The 19,274-nt window shown below is 43.8% G+C and overlaps 1 protein-coding gene across 3 annotated transcripts in view; it reads right to left on the bottom strand.

Moving 5' to 3' along the window:
- ST3GAL1 (ST3 beta-galactoside alpha-2,3-sialyltransferase 1) overlaps positions 1-19,274 on the bottom strand; it is a 105,155-nt gene that overhangs the window by 37,480 nt on the left and 48,401 nt on the right. For 2 of the 3 annotated variants that reach the window (XM_072151152.1, XM_072151154.1), the window contains one exon: positions 9,115-9,208. The gene's annotated coding sequence lies outside the window, so the exon portion shown is untranslated. Of the gene's footprint in view, positions 1-150; positions 216-9,114; positions 9,209-19,274 lie in introns of all 3 variants that reach the window. The other variant, XM_072151153.1, reaches the window with a different exon arrangement.

Genomic DNA, 19,274 nt, shown 5'->3' with positions numbered 1-19,274 from the left:
AGTAGTTATATTCCTGTACATAGGGGGCAGTATTATAGTAGTTATATTCCTGTACATAAGGGGCAGTATTATAGTAGTTCTATTTTTATATAAAGGGGGCAGAATTAGAGTATTTACAAAAGATAAAAAAAAAAAAAAGTGTCTGCTCACCCAATGCTCTGAATCTTGGATTGCTGCTGTGCCAATATGGGCGAAACCCGTTATGGTCCTGAGAACTTGTAATGGAGATAAGGAAAAAAAGAGAAGTCTATTGGCCGAGGAAAAATTGTTAAAAGTGTTTAAGGCTTTATTAGAAAAATAAATTAAAATCGTGATCACAAAAGAAAAAGGTAACGCACTCGGACCGTCTAGGATGGGTCTCTATTTATACCCAAGTTTGTTATGGCAGATACACCAAGAGAAGGAGGAACAAAAAGCAAAACCGGCCCCTCCCTCACATCACCTGCCAAACAAACCACGTGACGCGGAAAACATAATAGTCAGATTATATTTTATTTAACTTGTCTGTTTTTGATTAATACCAAAATCAAAGTTTAGTAAACATCTAATAAATGATCACTCGTATAATTAATCCCAGTGGAATCCAGGCGTCTAATAACAGAATCCATTGTGCTCCTCATGTGGAACGTTCTGACTCCAGCAACAAAACAGGCGCGATGGAGGACACGATCCGTCACCAGAACGCGCATAGTACACACATTGCCCTGATACTGGCAAGTGTCGGATACTAGATATGGTTCTAGGGGGCAATGGCTCCTGTAATAAGTTTGGACAAGGGAACCTTTAATCTCCCGTAGGTGCAGCCCACATATGGACGATGACACATTGGGGGTCATTTACTAAGGGCCCGATTCGCGTTTTCCCGACGTGTTACCCGAATATTTCCGATTTGTGACGATTGTACCTGAATTGCCCCAGGATTTTGGCGCACGCGATCGGATTGTGGCGCATCGGCACTGGCATGCACGCGACGGAAATCGGGGGGCGTGGCCGAACGAAAACCCGACGGATTCGGAAAAACCGCCGCATTTAAGACAAAAAATGTGTTGCGAAAATTGCACTTACTTTCACCAGGTATAGGCCGGTGAATTTCAGGGCATTCCAGCGCGCCTCCGGGGAACTTCAGCGCAGCAGCGCCACCTGGTGGACGGCAGAGGAACTACCTTAGTGAATCCCGTCCGGACCCGAATCCACCACGCGAACGGACCGGGTAAGTAAATCTGCCCCATAGTGTATTCAATGAGATACACAACAAAGGGAGTTTCACAATTCATGCATCTGTGTATTCTAAAGGATCGGTTGTTGGCAGCAGATGGAAATGAAGTGGTTTTATGCATGAACTTGCAAATCTTACATCCGCTGCCACCGCCGCGATACTTACCTTCGCATGTTTACCATTTGGGTGTACGGGCTACAGAAAAAGAGGTCAGGAGCCAAATAGCGGCTTGTGTAGAAACAAAGGCGATTTCAATAGACAACATTTTCTTAAGAGTAGAATCCCATTCCAAAATAAGTAAGGGTGCGGTCACACGTGGCGTTTTGATGCAGTTTTTGGGCTGTTTTTAAGCAGTCCGTTAAAAAAACGCATGCGTTTTTTGGAAAACGCATCAGTTTTTGACCCGTTATAGATAGATGGTAAAACCGGTCAAAAAAAAAGGAAGTGTTTTCCAAAAACGGATGTGTTTAAAGGACTGCTTAAAAACGGGTTCAAAACGCCACGTGTGACCGCAGCCTAAGGGGTTTTTAACCCCTTAACGACCAGGCCCTTCTCCGTTTTTCCCCACCTTCAAAAATCCATAACTTTTATTTTTCCTGTGTACAGAGCTGTTTGAGGGCTTGTTTTCTGCCTAACAAATTGCTCTTCATAGTGACAGGATTTATTATTCCATTCCGTGTACTGGGAAGCTGGAAAAAATTTTTCAATTGCAGCGAAATTGGTGAAATTGGCTTTCACTGTGTGTCCCAAATGACACGTCTCCTTTATTCTATAGGTCGGTACGATCACGGGGATACCAAGTTTATATGGGTTTTATAATGTTTTCATACATTTCCAAAAATAAAAACCTAAAAAAAAATTCTTCATTTTACCATCTTCTGGGGCTCATATCTTTTTCATACTTCGGTGTACGGAGATGTGTGTGGTGTCATATTTTGCGGCTTGTGATGATATTTTCGATGCTACTATTTAAGGACTGTTCGCCCATTTCACCACTTTTTATAGAATTTTTTTTTTATAATTTTCAAAATGGCAACAAAGTGCCATTTTCGACTTTGGGTGCCATTTTCCATTACGGAGTTAAACGCCAGGTAAAACTTTGTTATGTTTTGATAGATCGGACATTTTGGGACGTGCCGATACCAAACAGGTTCATGATTTTTACGGTTTGTTATTTAAATCAGTTCTAGGGAAAAAGGGGCAATTAAAATAAAAAAGTTAAAAAATTCAATTAAAGAAACCTAAAAATTAAATTTTTTTTAACTATTTTTAGACTCCATAGGGTACTTTAACCCTAAGTTGTTTGATTGATCCCATCATATACCATCATTCTACAGTATACGGGGATTTTACACACCATCTATTGCAAAGTGGTAATCGCACATTATAATTAAAGAGTTAAAACGAGACAGCCTCGGGTATTTGTAAGACCTGAGGCTGTCATACTAACCCATTGCCGCTCCCCGATGACTTCACAGGGGGAGGCGACTGAATCCAAAATGGCGGGACTTAAATGCATCCAGCTGCTTTGCCGGAGGCATTTACCTGGTTAACACCTTCAATTGGTACCAGCACCGACCATGGGTGTTACTAGTGGGTGTCTGCTGCAATATGCAGCAAACATCCACCTTGTATGAAGAGGGCTTAGCCCATGAGCCTTCTCCATACAGGGAGAATCGTCGGTAAGGGGTTAATTAAATGAACAACTTGATACTCGGAGCTAAAGAGAAGAAAAAACAAGTTCTATATGTTTAGGGGGCAGACGTGCAGCCGAATAGTGTGAACAATGTTCAGTATCGGACTATTCTCCCAGCTCTGCCACAAATGGCCTCAGAGTTACCTCTCCGCCCGAGTCATGAAGCGATAGTTTTACATTCAGACTTGGACGTGGGAACTTCAGAAGAGTCTAATCTCTGGCTCTAACAAATTCTATACAATAGGTAAGTGTCTGACAACATGGCGGCCATGCCAACTGCCTGCCCTGAGTAAAGTCTTGCCACTTGTGGGTTTGCACTAGGAGGTAGGATTTTTGTGGTGTTGGCCGTCGCCCGTTAAGTAAATTTCAAGAAACAATAAACAAATGTCTTCACGTTCAAAGGGAAAACACCGATTTAAAAATCGGTCAAGATTTGTACCGGGCTGTGACATCACAGGACAGCCACGAATGATCTGACCACGACCATTGCAGCAAGAGCAGCCGCAACGTCTAATGTATACAGGAAGAAGCGTGACCAATGGCTGAAGGAGACCATCGAGCCAAGTACCAAGAGTCTCCATGAGCAAATTACTATGTAATTCTGGTACATAGGGCGCAGTATTATAGTAGTTATATTCTGGTACATAGGGGGCAGTATTATAGTAGTTATATTCTGGTACATAGGGGGCAGTATTACAGTAGTTATATTCTGGTACATAGGGGGCAGTATTATAGTAGTTATATTCCTGTACATAGGGGGCAGTATTATAGTAGTTATATTCTGGTACATAGGGGGCAGTATTATAGTAGTTATATTCTTGTACATAGGGGGCAGTATTATAGTAGTTATATTCTTGTACATAGGGAGCAGTATTATAGTAGTTATATTCTTGTACATAGGAGGCAGTATTATAGTAGTTATATTCTTGTACATAGGAGGCAGTATTATAGTAGTTATATTCTTGTACATAGGGGGCAGTATTATAGTAGTTATATTCTTGTACATAGGGGGCAGTATTATAGTAGTTATATTCTTGTACATAGGGGGCAGTATTATAGTAGTTATATTCTTGTACATAGGGGGCAGTATTATAGTAGTTATATTCTTGTACATAGGGGGCAGTATTATAGTAGTTATATTCTTGTACATAGGGAGCAGTATTATAGTAGTTATATTCTTGTACATAGGGTGCAGTATTATAGTAGTTATATTCTTGTACATAGGGGGCAGTATTATAGTAGTTATATTCTTGTACATAGGGGGCAGTATTATAGTAGTTATATTCTTGTACATAGGGGGCAGTATTATAGTAGTTATATTCTTGTACATAGGGGGCAGTATTATAGTAGTTATATTCTTGTACATAGGGAGCAGTATTATAGTAGTTATATTCTTGTACATAGGGTGCAGTATTATAGTAGTTATATTCTTGTACATAGGGGGCAGTATTATAGTAGTTATATTCTTGTACATAGGGGGCAGTATTATAGTAGTTATATTCTTGTACATAGGGGGCAGTATTATAGTAGTTATATTCTTGTACATAGGGAGCAGTATTATAGTAGTTATATTCTTGTACATAGGGGGCAGTATTATAGTAGTTATATTCTTGTACATAGGGGGCAGTATTATAGTAGTTATATTCCTGTACATAGGGGGCAGTATTATAGTAGTTATATTCTTGTACATAGGGAGCAGTATTATAGTAGTTATATTCTTGTACATAGGGGGCAGTATTATAGTAGTTATATTCTTGTACATAGGGGGCAGTATTATAGTAGTTATATTCTTGTACATAGGGGCAGTTTACGCATTTCTCTATGAGCTGAGCCACTGGAAATGTAGATATCAGATAATATTGAGTAATGAGGCTCTAACCCTGGTGTCGGTGCTGATCCATAAGGAAGGTGGGTTATAATTTGATTTTTTTGGTATTGCACATCATTTGTTCTGGAGGATCAGCTGCTCGATTGAAAAAATATGAGTAAAGAAAGTGTTGAAGCCAAGGACTTCATTTACAGACTTTGTGTTCTTTTGTGTAAAAGAGAAAAGCAAAACAAAAATCCATGTAAAATTGAATGAGGAGGGAGAAGGGGGCGTTCAGTTTCCTAGTAAGTTTCTCTTTGTGACACACAGTTGAATTCCAAAAGCAGCTGAAGTCTGGAGTTCATCAATCCCCCCTCCCCCAGGGGTCCTGGGCCCCTACAGCAACTGAAAAGAAATCTGCAGGAAACCAACTTTATTAAATGGAGTATTGGAGGGGTGTATGATTTGTAACCAAAAGCCTGAATCAGGCCACTTTCTCAGGTTACTGGTCATATATACAGGATAGGAGTGGTAGTACTGTGCTGTACCAATATATACAGGATAGGAGTAGTAGTACTGTGCTGTACCCATATATACAGGATAGGAGTAGTAGTACTGTGCTGTGCCCATATATAAAGGATAGGAGTAGTAGTACTGTGCTGTGCCCATATATACAGGATAGGAGTAGTAGTACTGTGCTGTGCCCATATATACAGGATAGGGGTAGTAGTACTGTGCTGTACCCATATATACAGGATAGGAGTAGTAGCACTGTGCTGTGCCCATATATACAGGATAGGAGTAGTAGTACTGTGCTGTGCCCATATATACAGGATAGGAGTAGTAGTACTGTGCTGTGTCCATATATACAGGATAGGAGGAGTAGTACTGTGCTGTGCCCATATATACAGGATAGGAGGAGTAGTACTGTGCTGTGCCCATATATACAGGATAGGAGTAGTAGTACTGTACCCATATACAGGGCCGGATTAAGGTTGGTGGGGGCCCCTGGGCGCAAAATCTGGTGGAGGCCCCCACTGAGTGTAGCGTACATACACGTCCTCCTGCTTCCTTTCCACAATCCCAGCAGTAACACAGCTACATACAGCCGCCTCGCCCCCAGTAACACAGCTACATACAGCCGCCTGGCCCCCAGTAACACAGCTACATACAGCCGCCTCGCCCCCAGTAACACAGCTACATACAGCCGCCTGGCCCCCAGTAACACAGCTACATACAGCCGCCTCGCCCCCAGTAACACAGCTACATACAGCCGCCTCTCCCCCAGTAACACAGCTACATACAGCCGCCTCTCCCCCAGTAACACAGCTACATACAGCCGCCTCTCCCCCAGTAACACAGCTACATACAGCCGCCTCTCCCCCAGTAACACAGCTACATACAGCCGCCTCGCCCCCAGTAACACAGCTACATACAGCCGCCTCGCCCCCAGTAACACAGCTACATACAGCCGCCTCGCCCCCAGTAACACAGCTACATACAGCCGCCTCTCCCCCAGTAACACAGCTACATACAGCCGCCTCTCCCCCAGTAACACAGCTACATACAGCCGCCTCTCCCCCAGTAACACAGCTACATACAGCCGCCTCTCCCCCAGTAACACAGCTACATACAGCCGCCTCTCCCCCAGTAACACAGCTACATACAGCCGCCTCTCCCCCAGTAACACAGCTACATACAGCCGCCTCGCCCCCAGTAACACAGCTACATACAGCCGCCTCTCCCCCAGTAACACAGCTACATACAGCCACCTCTCCCCCAGTAACACAGCTACATACAGCCGCCTCTCCCCCAGTAACACAGCTACATACAGCCGCCTCGCCCCCAGTAACACAGCTACATACAGCCGCCTCACCCCCAGTAACACAGCTACATACAGCCGCCTCGCTCCCAGTAACACAGCTACATACAGCCGCCTCTCCAGTAACACAGCTACATACAGCCGCCTCTCCAGTAACACAGCTACATACAGCCGCCTCACCCCCAGTAACATAGCTACATACAGCCGCCTCGCTCCCAGTAACACAGCTACATACAGCCGCCTCATCCCCAGTAACACAGCTACATACAGCTGCCTCACCCCCAGTAACACAGCTACACACAGCCGCCTCACCCCCAGTAACACATCTACATACAGCCGCCTCACCCCCAGTAACACAGCTACATACAGCCGCCTCGCCCCCAGTAACACATCTTTGTATCTACCTTCACCCCTACCAGATATGCAGTCCCATTTAACATACACCTCAGCCCACACCAGACACCCAGTCCCACAGTTTATACAATTACACACATTTATACACTGATATATACACACCTTTATATACACACATAAAGTTCTACACTGGTATGCTTGCACCCATATATATACATGTACATATACATTTATACACTAATACACAGAGTATACACAAACTCATAAAGTATATACACACATACAGTATATATACATCACACATACGGCATACACATTATGTATGTATATATATATATATATATATATACACACATTCAGTGTACACTGACCATATATACATATACATGCAGTATAAAAACACCATATACAAACATGCTGCATATACATACAGAATATACACACATACAGCAAATACAGACACATTCAGTATATACAGCATGTTCACACACATACGGGAAATACACACACTTTCAGTATACAGAGCATATACATACATACCATATACACAGCATATAAACATAAACATCATTTATACATACATATATATATGCATATATTTAAATGTGCACATATATATGCTTATACAAATAAATGCGTGTATAAATACAGTATATTCATCTATACACAGTATTTACATATATACACAGTAGATGCATATATACACATATATACACTAGCTGCATATATACACAGTATATACACATATACACAGTATATTCAAATACACACTTTATATACACAGTAGAATCATATATACACAATATATAAATATATAGACAATAGATGTATATACACATATACACAGTATATACACATATACAGAGATACACAGTATATACACATATACAGAGATACACAGTATATACATATATACAGAGATACACAGTATATACATATATACAGAGATACACAGTATATACATATATACAGAGATACACAGTATATACATATATACAGAGATACACAGTATATACATATATACAGAGATACACAGTATATACATATATACAGAGATACACAGTATATACATATATACACACAATATACATCATATATACACACTGCTGAATAAATATGTAATGTATACTTACCCTATTAGGGTGTTCGGCTGTCCCGTCAGGAGGGTGTTCGGGCGGGGGGGGAGGGGGAGCTGAGGACGGCTGCTTGTTCCAGCGGGCGGGAGAACGGCTTCTTGCTCTCGGCGGCGGGGGGGGGGGGTGTCTTGGTGAACGGAGGCCAATTGCATGTTACCGGGGGGGTGGGGGGGCGTTGGGATGCGGAGGATGACTGCTTGATACCTGGGGGGGAGGGGGGTGCGGGATGGGAGGTATTGGACGGCTGAATGTTCCGGCGGGGGGGGGGGGGCGGGGAGCGGAGGACGGTTGAATGTTCAGGCGGGGGGGGGGGGCATCGCGCGCGGGGAGCGAAGGACGGCTGAATGTTCCGGGTGGGAGTGTGGGGAGCGAAGGACGGCTGAATTTTTCGGCGGGGAGGAGTGCGGGATGCGGAGGAAGCAGGGTAAGGCTACTTGTTCGGGGGGTCGGGGGGAGTACGAGCGGGAGTCCGAGCGGGCGGGGATGCCTGGCAATACAGCGGGATGGGCGGGCAGGGGGCGGACAGCTCGGCCATGCAGCTGAAGGGAGGCGGTAACTTGTGCCGGGGGGCGGACAGGTGGGCGGGCAGGCCATGCAAGGGGATATGCGTGGAGGTGGTGACGTGTGGCGAGGGCGGCCGCGGACGACTAAGGGAGGCGGCGGCTGAGGAGTCAGGGACCGGGGGACGCGATCTGGTGGGGGCCCCCTGGGGGGGCAAGATGGTGGGGGCCCCGGGGCTCTAGCCCCGGGAGCCCCGCCTATAATCCGGCCCTGCCCATATATACAGGATAGGAGTAGTAGTACTGTGCTGAGCCCATATATACAGGATAGGAGTAGTAGCACTGTGCTGTGCCCATATACACAGGATAGGAGTAGTAGTACTGTGCTGTCCCCATATATACAGGATAGGAGTAGTAGTACTGTGCTGTGCCCATATATACAGGATAGGAGTAGTAGCGCACACAATAAAGAATTATAGGAGTAGTAGTACTGTGATCATATATAGAGGATAGTAGTAGTAATATTGTACAAAGGATCAGAGAAGGGAGCATTGCTACTCAAAAATATACAGATTGGACTCACCTGCATGGATTTGAAGGAGCAGGTCATCAGCGCTCCTCCCAAAATCTGGATGGCTGATAGATGTACATGTGCTGCACATAGCACAACATTGCACCTGAAAAGTAAGAGAACAGAGTTACTTAATAGTGTATTTTTATGCGTTAATCTACATATTAGCATAGAAGATCTATATATGTGCATTACATTACTTCTCCTGTACTATATTCTAGAGCTGTACTCAATATTATGCTGTGCAATCACTAACATAGGTACACAGGGACCACTCCACCAGCAGAATAGTGAGTGCAGCTCTGGGGTATAATACAGGATGTAACTCAGGATCAGTACAGGATAAGTAATGTCATGTATGTACACAGTGACTGCACCAGCAGCAGAATAGTGAGTGCAGCTCTGGAGTATAATACAGGATGTAACTCAGGATCAGTACAGGATAAGTAATGTCATGTATGTACACAGTGACTGCACCACGAGCAGAATAGTGAGTGCAGCTCTAGAGTATAATATAGGATGTAACTCAGGATCAGTACAGGATAAGTAATGTCATGTATGTACACAGTGACTGCACCAGCAGCAGAATAGTGAGTGCAGCTCTGGAATATAATACAGGATGTAACTCAGGATCAGTACAGGATAAGTAATGTCATGTATGTACACAGTGACTGCACCAGCAGCAGAATAGTGAGTGCAGCTCTAGGGTATAATACAGGATGTAACTCAGGATCAGTACAGGATAAGTAATGTCATGTATGTACACAGTGACTGCACCAGCAGAATAGTAAGTGCAGCTCTGGAGTATAATACAGGATGTAACTCAGGGTCAGTGCAGGATAAATGATGTCATGTATGTACACAGTGACTGCACCAGCAGCAGAATAGTGAGTGCAGCTCTGCAGCATAATACAGGATGTAACTCAGGATCAGTACAGGATAAGTAATGTCATGTATGTACACAGTGACTGCACCACCAGCAGCAGAATAGGGAGTGCAGCTCTGGGGTATAATACAGGATGTAACTCAGGATCAGTACAGGATAAGTAATGTCATGTATGTACACAGTGACTGCACCAGCAGCAGAATAGTGAGTGCAGCTCTAGGGTATAATACAGGATGTAACTCAGGATCAGTACAGGATAAGTAATGTCATGTATGTACACAGTGACTGCACCAGCAGAATAGTAAGTGCAGCTCTGGGGTATAATACAGGATGTAACTCAGGATCAGTACAGAATAAGTAATGTCATGTATGTACACAGTGACTGCACCAGCAGCAGAATAGTGAGTGCAGCTCTGGAGTATAATACAGGATGTAACTCAGGATCAGTACAGGATAAGTAATGTCATGTATGTACACAGTGACTGCACCAGTAGCAGAATAGTGAGTGCAGCTCTGGGGTATAATACAGGATGTAACTCAGGATCAGTACAGGATAAGTAATGTCATGTATGTACACAGTGACTGCACCAGCAGCAGAATAGTGAGTGCAGCTCTGGAATATAATACAGGATGTAACTCAGGATCAGTACAGGATAAGTAATGTCATGTATGTACACAGTGACTGCACCAGCAGCAGAATAGTGAGTGCAGCTCTAGGGTATAATACAGGATGTAACTCAGGATAAGTACAGGATAAGTAATGTCATGTATGTACACAGTGACTGCACCAGCAGAATAGTAAGTGCAGCTCTGGAGTATAATACAGGATGTAACTCAGGGTCAGTGCAGGATAAATGATGTCATGTATGTACACAGTGACTGCACCAGCAGCAGAATAGTGAGTGCAGCTCTGCAGCATAATACAGGATGTAACTCAGGATCAGTACAGGATAAGTAATGTCATGTATGTACACAGTGACTGCACCACCAGCAGCAGAATAGTGAGTGCAGCTCTGGGGTATAATACAGGATGTAACTCAGGATCAGTACAGGATAAGTAATGTCATGTATGTACACAGTGACTGCACCAGCAGCAGAATAGTGAGTGCAGCTCTAGGGTATAATACAGGATGTAACTCAGGATCAGTACAGGATAAGTAATGTCATGTATGTACACAGTGACTGCACCAGCAGAATAGTAAGTGCAGCTCTGGGGTATAATACAGGATGTAACTCAGGATCAGTACAGAATAAGTAATGTCATGTATGTACACAGTGACTGCACCAGCAGCAGAATAAATAGTGAGTGCAGCTCTGGAGTATAATACAGGATGTAACTCAGGATCAGTACAGGATAAGTAATGTCATGTATGTACACAGTGACTGCACCAGCCGCAGAATAGTGAGTGCAGCTCTGGAATATAATACAGGATGTAACTCAGGATCAGTACAGGATAAGTAATGTCATGTATGTACACAGTGACTGCACCAGCAGCAGAATAGTGAGTGCAGCTCTAGGGTATAATACAGGATGTAACTCAGGATCAGTACAGGATAAGTAATGTCATGTATGTACACAGTGACTGCACCAGCAGAATAGTAAGTGCAGCTCTGGAGTATAATACAGGATGTAACTCAGGGTCAGTGCAGGATAAATGATGTCATGTATGTACACAGTGACTGCACCAGCAGCAGAATAGTGAGTGCAGCTCTGCAGCATAATACAGGATGTAACTCAGGATCAGTACAGGATAAGTAATGTCATGTATGTACACAGTGACTGCACCACCAGCAGCAGAATAGTGAGTGCAGCTCTGGGGTATAATACAGGATGTAACTCAGGATCAGTACAGGATAAGTAATGTCATGTATGTACACAGTGACTGCACCAGCAGCAGAATAGTGAGTGCAGCTCTAGGGTATAATACAGGATGTAACTCAGGATCAGTACAGGATAAGTAATGTCATGTATGTACACAGTGACTGCACCAGCAGAATAGTAAGTGCAGCTCTGGGGTATAATACAGGATGTAACTCAGGATCAGTACAGAATAAGTAATGTCATGTATGTACACAGTGACTGCACCAGCAGCAGAATAGTGAGTGCAGCTCTGGAGTATAATACAGGATGTAACTCAGGATCAGTACAGGATAAGTAATGTCATGTATGTACACAGTGACTGCACCAGCAGCAGAATAGTGAGTGCGGCTCTGGGGTATAATACAGGATGTAACTCAGGATCAGTACAGGATAAGTAATGTCATGTCATGTATGTACACAGTGACTGCACCACCAGCAGAATAGTGAGTGCAGCTCTGGGGTATAATACAGGATGTAACTCAGGATCAGTACAGGATAAGTAATGTCATGTATGTACACAGTGACTGCACCAGCAGCAGAATAGTGAGTGCAGCTCTGGGGTATAATACAGGATGTAACTCAGGAACAGTACAGGATAAGTAATGTCATGTATGTACACAGTGACTGCACCAGCAGCAGAATAGTGAGTGCAGCTCTGGAGTATAGTGCAGGATGTAACTCAGGATCAGTACAGGATAAGTAATGTCATGTATGTACACAGTGACTGCACCAGCAGCAGAATAGTGAGTGCAGCTCTGGGGTATAATACAGGATGTAACTCAGGATCAGTACAGGATAAGTAATGTCATGTATGTACACAGTGACTGCACCAGCAGCAGAATAGTGAGTGCAGCTCTGGAGTATAATACAGGATGTAACTCAGGATCAGTACAGGATAAGTAATGTCATGTATGTACACAGTGACTGCACCACCAGCAGAATAGTGAGTGCAGCTCTAGAGTATAATATAGGATGTAACTCAGGATCAGTACAGGATAAGTAATGTCATGTATGTACACAGTGACTGCACCAGCAGCAGAATAGTGAGTGCAGCTCTGGAATATAATACAGGATGTAACTCAGGATCAGTACAGGATAAGTAATGTCATGTATGTACACAGTGACTGCACCAGCAGCAGAATAGTGAGTGCAGCGATGGGGTATAATACAGGATGTAACTCAGGATCAGTACAGGATAAGTAATGTCATGTATGTACACAGTGACTGCACCACCAGCAGAATAGTGAGTGCAGCTCTGGAGTATAATATAGGATGTAACTCAGGATCAGTACAGGATAAGTAATGTCATGTATGTACACAGTGACTGCACCAGCAGCAGAATAGTGAGTGCAGCTCTGGAATATAATACAGGATGTAACTCAGGATCAGTACAGGATAAGTAATGTCATGTATGTACACAGTGACTGCACCAGCAGCAGAATAGTGAGTGCAGCTCTGGGGTATAATACAGGATGTAACTCAGGATCAGTACAGGATAAGTAATGTCATGTATGTACACAGTGACTGCACCAGCAGCAGAATAGTGAGTGCAGCTCTGGAGTATAATACAGGATGTAACTCAGGATCAGTACAGGATAAGTAATGTCATGTATGTACACAGTGACTGCACCAGCAGCAGAATAGTGAGTGCAGCTCTAGAGTATAATATAGGATGTAACTCAGGATCAGTACAGGATAAGTAATGTCATGTATGTACACAGTGACTGCACCACCAGCAGAATAGTGAGTGCAGCTCTAGAGTATAATATAGGATGTAACTCAGGATCAGTACAGGATAAGTAATGTCATGTATGTACACAGTGACTGCACCAGCAGCAGAATAGTGAGTGCAGCTCTGGAATATAATACAGGATGTAACTCAGGATCAGTACAGGATAAGTAATGTCATGTATGTACACAGTGACTGCACCAGCAGCAGAATAGTGAGTGCAGCGCTGGGGTATAATACAGGATGTAACTCAGGATCAGTACAGGATAAGTAATGTCATGTATGTACACAGTGACTGCACCAGCAGCAGAATAGTGAGTGCAGCTCTGGGGTATAATACAGGATGTAACTCAGGATCAGTACAGGATAAGTAATGTCATGTATGTACACAGTGACTGCACCAGCAGCAGAATAGTGAGTGCAGCTCTGGGGTATAATACAGGATGTAACTCAGGATCAGTACAAGATAAGTAATGTCATGTATGTACACAGTGACTGCACCACCAGCAGAATAGTGAGTGCAGCTCTGGAGTATAATATAGGATGTAACTCAGGATCAGTACAGGATAAGTAATGTCATGTATGTACACAGTGACTGCACCAGCAGCAGAATAGTGAGTGCAGCTCTGGAATATAATACAGGATGTAACTCAGGATCAGTACAGGATAAGTAATGTCATGTATGTACACAGTGACTGCACCAGCAGCAGAATAGTGAGTGCAGCTCTGGGGTATAATACAGGACATGTTATCAGTACTGTGTCTCACATTTGCTGTTAAGTCTTTTTGCCTCCTCCCTGTGCATCTGTCTTGAATATTTTTGTGATTGGAGCCTCGTTTCTCGCTTCCCAAAATAAGTGTGTCTCTGAATGGAGACGTCTCATGACTACACCCTGCACCTGCACTCCTTTCCATAGGCTCCAGAAGTGAGCGCGTGCCTTTGGCAGATGGGAACTTTCAGACTTTCCACTCTCTTGCTCATTAGCGGCTTCTAATTAGCGGCTAATTGCGGGGAATAGTTGTTATGAATTAGAGATAGGAAATGGTCTGTACTTGATAATCAGACGCTGAGGATCATCATGTGGAGGTTCTCTGCCGCCGGCTGTTCTGGGCTGGTGTATTATATAAGTTTTGGGGGGAGGGGGCAGAATAAATGTTAGTCATTACCCCTAAAAGTGAGATCTGCCTATGTACTTATGTATATGGAGTCGCACAATCACTTGTATCCAAACCCCATCGTACCGTTGGGACCACCACAAATATCGTAGGGGGTCCTTGAAGCAATTATGACCTGTCCTCAACTACACAACACTGTCACCATACAGGGTGGTATATGAAGCCTCTAGTGCAATGAACAGCGTGCTCCTTTTAGCACCCCGAGGGGCCCCAAGCCCCTTAGGTTATAAGAACGCATCATTATGAGTAGCCCATTGATGGGGGATGAGAAGGGTCACACTATGGATGTGACAAGGATATGAATGGGATCCACACAGGACACCCAATGGCTCCTCCGGCCATGGATACATAATTTAGGCGCATGGAAGGTACAGTATTGGCACATAGGGTATACATCCGTTCCACATGGTTTGATATTATAGGATGGCGGGGGGGGGGGGGGGGGTACAATGTTCTTCTAGCAAACACCCAACTTGAAGCCCATAGGTAGAGATGAGCGGACCCGAAGTGTAGGTTCGAGTTTGGCCAATCATAGCCATGGCTTGTAATTAAGGTCGTTAATTTGCCAGATTCAGCAATACGTCCGGGTCAGGAGGGACGTGCCCGAATGCCGAACCTACACTTTCCGGCTGCTCATCTCTACACATGGGCTGCCATGATATTACTGGCCATTCTTAATTTGCCACTATTGTAGCTAGTACAAGAGCCCCGCCCCTTATATCAGCCAGTAATTTTGAAGCTCTTTTCACCCCTCCCCCTATCGTAGACGTTTTTTTTCTATCCCATTCTTTATTGTGGACGGCATTTCCGCCGACTCCTTTTTTCACTCGATTCATCTGCCTATGGAAACTATAAGTTGTCTGGTTAGCTTAAGGTTTTTGGGTTCAACAGTGATTGGCCCCAACTGCGGTCCTGACCACATTTCCCCTTTGTAGGACACTAGACCTGCCTTTGATGTTGTACCGTGGAGGTGCTATTGTAACACCCCCCCATAGCCCTTCTGACTCTTTAGCGTAATTATAAAAGTTGATTTTTAGAAGGAAGGAAGTCATGGATAACAAATATAAGATGATACCACATTCACGATGGCTGGGTCTACTTTTAGAAGCTACAATCCTGGAATAAAAGTCCATAAGTCCCGGATCTATGCGTTAATGCCCCTGGTTATCATGATGGATTCTGTGAATTTAAACAAACTAAACAGCAATGAAGCAGAGGACTGGGGTTGGGGGCAGGAATGACACTTCTATAGAGCAAACATGGCGGCTTGTCTCCCCCACTGGGAACTGAAAACATTTTTCTGGGACTCTTGTTTGTTTGGAAGCCTAGCGTGACATGATCCATCACCAAGGAGGAAGACATCTCTACAATACTGCTTAGGTCATGTGGCCTCCGTATACCCAGAGCAGGGTCATTACCCCGGAGCCTGTATATACAAATACCCCCAGTATAAGAATTCATGGAAACCAGCAGGATGCGTGTGATGCATAACAAGGACCAACCAGGAGGTCATCAGGAGGTTGTCTACTATTTAGAAAGGTTTCTCACGACTAGGACCTGAAGTGACCATCAGTTATTGATGGATAATTAGTATTTAATTTCCCTATAGCACCCCCAGAGGCAAAACAAAGAATTACACAGACTGTCCATGTTATGTATAGACGTGTTTGGTCCTCCAGAGTGATAGATACTCTGTATCTGCTATGGGTGAAATACAAGAGAGTCCTGAACAGGGACCCTCCCCTCTCATTATCCCCCAATTCAGATTTTATCGCTCATTTTACCAAATTTGTTGAAAGAACAAAAAAAAAAAAAAGTTTTTGTGCCGAGTTTCCCTTTAAATGACTGATCTCAATATCTCAGTAACAAAGTATTTCACATTTTTCTTTGAAACAAAATAGAAAACTTGTAATGGAAAGTAAAAGCGGGGATCAGATCCCCCGCAGTGACCTCATTCCCCACGCAGTGATTTGCTCTGTGCTCCACTATGATTAGAGGAGCCGGAGAGATGATCTGAGCTCACCGGGGCCTTCAGCCACCGCAACATGTGAAGATTGGCAGAACACAACGTGATATAAAGCTGGGAATTGGGGATTTGTTCTGACGAGGACGGAGGATCTGGGAAAAAAAAAACCTTTACAACAGGTCAAACCGGGGAAAGGAGAATGAAAGTGCTGCAATGGTTTAATTAATATGTGGTGGTGGTGGGGAGGGGGTGCAATTATGATTAAAGAGATACAACGTATAATATAAATCATATTCAAAACATCAAAAAAAGGAAAGGGAAAAAAATAGCAAGTGTATTTTTAGCTCTCGTTTGCTTAAACGATCTTCAAAATGTCATATTTGCATATGCTGAGCCACGCCCCTAACTCCTCCCAGTGTCCTTTGAGAAAATCTATCCCACCCATCTTTGTGACCCCCCCATGCAATCAAGCTCTGGATCATGCTCCCTGCATACCACATCCTACATGGCAAAATGCTCCCTTATAGTCCCCATATAGTACAAAGCCTTCCTTGTGGTTCCCAGGATATAAAGAGCCCTCCATTGACCTCCACAAATGTCCTCCACAGCAGGACCTCCCTGATGTATGCAAAGGTGCAAATTCCTTCTCCATCCAAGCCACTGACCCCAGCGGCATAAGAGAAGAGCTGACCACAGAGTAAACACCTCCAATCCAGTCTGACTGCAGTTGCCACTAGAGGGAGCTCAGAAGCTTACTGCATACTGGGGCACATATACTGCATCTGTGCACCAGTTTTCTGTAGGTCTTAGCATGTTCTTTTATATGCAAACTGCTTACACGTTCCACATAGGTGTCACAAGTGACCCTTTTGTGACGCGGTTGCACTATATATAACTGAAATTGGCGTTCGGACTGCACTCCAGATTTCACATGCAAAGTAAAAGAGAAATGCATTGCACGGCCAAGGTTAAAAGGTGCACCAAAGAAAGTTGGTGCACTCTGTCGGAGCAGTGCAGGGGCACCAGATTCATTAAGAAAGGGCGCCACAATTCCTGAATCTAGTGCCCCCTGCAAACTACACAGGGAACTGCACATAGAACACATTGTAGCATATTTACTAAGAACAGTGCAGTGTGTACTAATTGTGTTCAGAGTATTAGCAGTCTGGAATGAGCTAGTGAGCGCCCTCCAGTGGTGCCTAAAGGTGCACAAATAATTCATCTTCAAGTAAATGCAGGGAGTTTATACTGCAGTAGCCAAACAAAAACACACAAGACTTCATTCCTACCATTAAACAAGACGATCATTAAACAATGAGAAGGTTTTTCTCCAAATTAGAATACAAAAGTAAAAGGAATGTTTGAAAAGCTTAGTCAGCAATGTTTGTTGCTCCAGAACAATAAAAGTTTCTAAATTATATGCAAGGTTAAAAAAAAAAAAATGTTGGGGGCCAGAAGTTCTGATTCTCGTTAGTCCAAGTGCTTAGACCCCACTGAACTCTAAAAGTGCAGAAACTTTCAGCCAAAAATTGTGCCCTTTGGTCTCCGATGCTCCATGGAGTGTGCAGTATCCAGTGTAAGAAGGTCTAGATTTCTTATTCCATCTTGTTTGCTCAATTTATAGGACTTTGGGCTACTACTTAGGCTGTGAAGACCCCCTCCCAGTTTTCACCATTGACTGAAATATGGACGCAAGTCACAGGTGTGCAGGAAAGTCACCAGGCGACTACCTCTTGATGTAATCCCCAACTTAGTTACTGGATGATCCAGAAGACATGAGAAAAAAAACGTCAGTGTTTCATCAAGGGAACAAACAGGAGCATAGTCTAGGTACAAGCCAAGGTCAGGGCAGAGAAGAGAGAGGATGTAGACGGAGAAAGGATGGATGGAAACACCAGACCAAGAACCATGAGCACAAATGGAAGAACATCAATGTCCATAGACAGCAAAAAGTAAAGCATTTGTTTGAGCAGTGGAGGGGTAGGGCAGGGGTCCTCCTAACTCTCCAGGGGTCCTCCTGACACAACTATGCTCTATACTTCTGATATCAAAGTGTAAAAAAAGAAAGTGGACTCTTTAAGGACCTTTCATCTAGTTTTGTTTCTATGCAGACTGCAAACAAGCAAAGTGTGGAAAATTCTAGACAAACTGGGAAGGTAAAAGCTACAAAACTACTAACAAGTCCAGAACCAATTTTGCAGCAGCTTCAACTAATCTCATCTTTTCTGCTCAAGATTATCCATAGTGCCCCCTCCCCTCCTCCTCCTTTCCTCACAGGTTGAAATTAAGCAGCAGCAAGGATAGTGTTAAATTGAACATCAGCCGTATATTTCCCATCCGCTCACCCCCGTGGTGGAGAACACTCGGTCTCTGTCTCCTATCACCAAACAGAAGACTTTTCACTTAAAATTAACTGATCAATTACGAGAGCGCAACGCGGCATAATCAGATGAATTATTAAACAGCCAGACACACGGAGGACGAGGAAATCCTACAGGACGCCTGAGGGACCCGCAGCACATCACACCCAGAACACAGCAGGGGGCAGCCAGAT

Source organism: Engystomops pustulosus, chromosome 5 (genome assembly GCF_040894005.1).
Source record: "Engystomops pustulosus chromosome 5, aEngPut4.maternal, whole genome shotgun sequence".
In the NCBI taxonomy this organism is placed as follows: Eukaryota; Metazoa; Chordata; class Amphibia; order Anura; family Leptodactylidae; genus Engystomops; species Engystomops pustulosus.
The sequence above is the reverse complement of the archived record's forward strand: the minus strand, read 5'-3'. Positions and strand labels throughout refer to the sequence as shown.